Genomic DNA, 3116 nt, shown 5'->3' with positions numbered 1-3116 from the left:
AAAACAGCACTCCAGTGCAGACCTCGAGTAAAGTATCAGCCTGGATTGTGTGCTCAAGGGTCTGCTGTGGGAATTGAACCTTTGACTTTGAGTCAGGGGTGAATGTTACGGTGTGTCAGTGTCAGCTGTGGAAAGCACTATCTCTGAGTCAGAAGGCTGTGGGTGCAAATTCCACAAAATCAAGGCTGACACTCCAGGCAAGTAACTGAGGATGTACTGCACTATCAGAGGTGATGTTTTCTGGATATGACACATTGTCTGTTCTCTTCTCTACAGAAAAGATCCCACAGCACTATTTCAAAGAAGAGCAGGTGAGTTATCCCTAATGCCCTGGCCAATATTTATCCCTCAACCAACATCATTAAAAACAGATTATCTGGTCATTATTACATTGATGTTTGTGGGAACTTGCTGTGCATAAATTGGCATTTTCTACATCATGAGATAATTAATTAGGGGACAATTAATAAAGAATAATGAATTGAAGAAAGACAACTTTGATGCGATGAGAATGCACCCAAGTCAAGTGAGTTGAAATCAAATGCTTACAGAAAAGACCATGGCTGATCAATAGGCTACCTTTAAAGAAACACTATTGCAGGCAATGTCAAGGTATATTCAGTTGCAGAGGAAAGGTAGGACAAGTAAAGCCAGAGTGCCCTGGATGATGAGAAAGATAGAGGTGAAGATGAAAAGGAAGAAGTGCGCGTACGACAGATTCAGGTAGAAAATACAATGGAGAATCAAGCTGAATATAGAAATACCAGAGGGGAAGTGAAGAAACTAATCAGAAAAGTAAGGAGGGAGCATGTCAAGAGGCCGACAACAAACATAAAAGGGAATCCTAAGGTCTTCTATAAGCATGTGAATAATAAAAGGGTGGTAAAAGAAAGAGTAGGATCGATTAGGGATATAAAAGGGGACTTGCATGTGGAGGCAGGAGAAATAGCGGAGGTACTAAACGAGCACTTTGCGCCTGTCTTTACAAAGGAAGAACTTGCTACCCAGGCTGAGTTGACAGAGGAGGTAACTGGTACATTAGAATAATTTACAATTGAGGAGGTGGTGGTGTTAGAAAATCTGTCTTTACTTAAAATAGATAAGGATGAGCTACCAGGACCAGATGAGATGCATCCAAGGATGCTGAGGGAAGTGAGAGTGGAAATTGCAGAGGCACTAGTGATAATCTTCCAGTCTTCCTTAGACGCAGGAGTGGTGCCAGAGGACAGGAGGATTGCAAGTGTTACTCCCTTGTTCAAAATAAAAGTGCAAAGATAAAGCTGGCAACTAGAGGTCAGTCAGTCTGACTTCAGTGGTAGGGAAACTTCTGGAAATTATAGTTCGGGACAAAAATCAATAATCACTTAGACAAGTGCAGGATAATCAAGGAAAGCCATCAAGGGAAAATCATGTTTAACTAACTTGGAGTTTTTTTGAGGTGGTACCAGAGAAGGTTGATAAAGGAAATGCTGATGTGGTATATGTGGATTTTCAAAAGGCATTTGATTTGGTGCCACACAACAGACTTGTGAGCAAAATTCTAGCTCATGGAATTAAAGGGAGAGTAGGCACTTGGATAAGAAATTGGCTGTGTAACAGGAAACAGAGTAGTGATAAATGGTTGTCTTTCAGATTGGAGGAAGGTCTGTAGTGGAGTTCCTCCGGGGTCAGTGTTGGGACCCTTGCTCTTCCTGATATATATTTATGACCTACACTCTGGTGTTCAGGGCATGATTTCAAAATGCACAGATGATATGAAAATTGGAAATGTTGTCACTGTGATGAAGATAATCTTGAACTTCAAGAGGACATAGGCTTGTTACTGGATTGGGCAGACAAATGGCAGATGAGATTCAATGAAGAGATGTGTGAGGTGATTCAGTGTGACAGGAAAAATATGGAGACAATTTAAAATAAAAGGAGAAACTCTAAAGGAGGTACAGGAACAGAGGGACCTCAGTGTATGTCATGGCTGGTCAAGTTGAGAGAGCAATGAATAAAGCACATTTAGGCTTCATTAATAGGGGCATTGAGTACAAGAGCAAGGTCATGTTGACCTTGTATAAGACACTAGTTAGGCCTCATCTGGAATACTGCGTCCAGTTTTGGGCGCCATACTTGAGGAAGGACGTGAAGGTATTGGAGAGAGTACAGAGGAGATTCACAAGAATGATTCTAGGGATAAATGAACTGTAGCTATGAGGATAGATTGGAGAGGTTGTTTTCCTTGGAGAAAAGAAGGCTGGGAGGGGACTTGATAGAGGTGTTCAAGGTCCTGGGGGTTATGGACAAGGTAAGTAGTGAGAAACTGTTCCCACTCAGGAGAACATTAAGAACTAGAGGGTACAGATTCAAAATAATTGGCAAAAGGAGTAATAGTGATGTGAGGAAATTTTTTTCACCCAGAAGGTGGTTGGAATCTGGAAAAACTTCCTAAGAGAGTGCTGAAGGCAAGTTTAATTGAGGTATTCAAAAGGGAACTAGATGGCTACAAGAATGAATGCACAAGGTTACGGGGATAAGATAGGGGAGTGAGACTAGTTAGAATGTTCTTTCAGAGAGCCATGGGCTCAATGGGCTGAATGGTCTCCTGCTGCACCATAAAGATTCTGTGACAAGAGTGACTGCGCTTCAAAAGTGCTGCATTGGCTGGAAAACATTGATGTCCTGAGGTTGTGAAAGGTGCTATTTAAATACAAGTCTCTCCAGCATTGGGTCATATTTGGCATTCCTCCACCCAACTGGTCTCTCTAGTTCCTTTGCTTCAGGGAGATACAGGAAAGATACCTGTTGTATCTCAGTCCTCTCTCCTTCAGACATATATCTGAACACTGACTAAGGGGTCTCGGTCCCTCTCTGTCAGGTTGTATTTACTGTAGCCAGTAGTACTTGGGTGGAACCTGTATAAAGAGGAACCTTGAGGAAAGGAGTGAAATATTTTAACTAAAATAATTTAATTTCTATCACAAGGCTTAATGTGACTAGAGAGACTAGGATAAAAAGAGACTCCTGCGCACTGTCAAACGACGCTGAAAGAGTTAAACAAGAAACCACTTTTAGAGTGCAGCGCTCTGCATAAAGGAAAACTGACAAAATGCTGCTCAACAACTTCACAA

Source organism: Carcharodon carcharias, chromosome 10 (assembly GCF_017639515.1).
Source record: "Carcharodon carcharias isolate sCarCar2 chromosome 10, sCarCar2.pri, whole genome shotgun sequence".
Classification (NCBI taxonomy): domain Eukaryota; kingdom Metazoa; phylum Chordata; class Chondrichthyes; order Lamniformes; family Lamnidae; genus Carcharodon; species Carcharodon carcharias.
Note: the sequence above shows the minus strand (reverse complement) of the source record.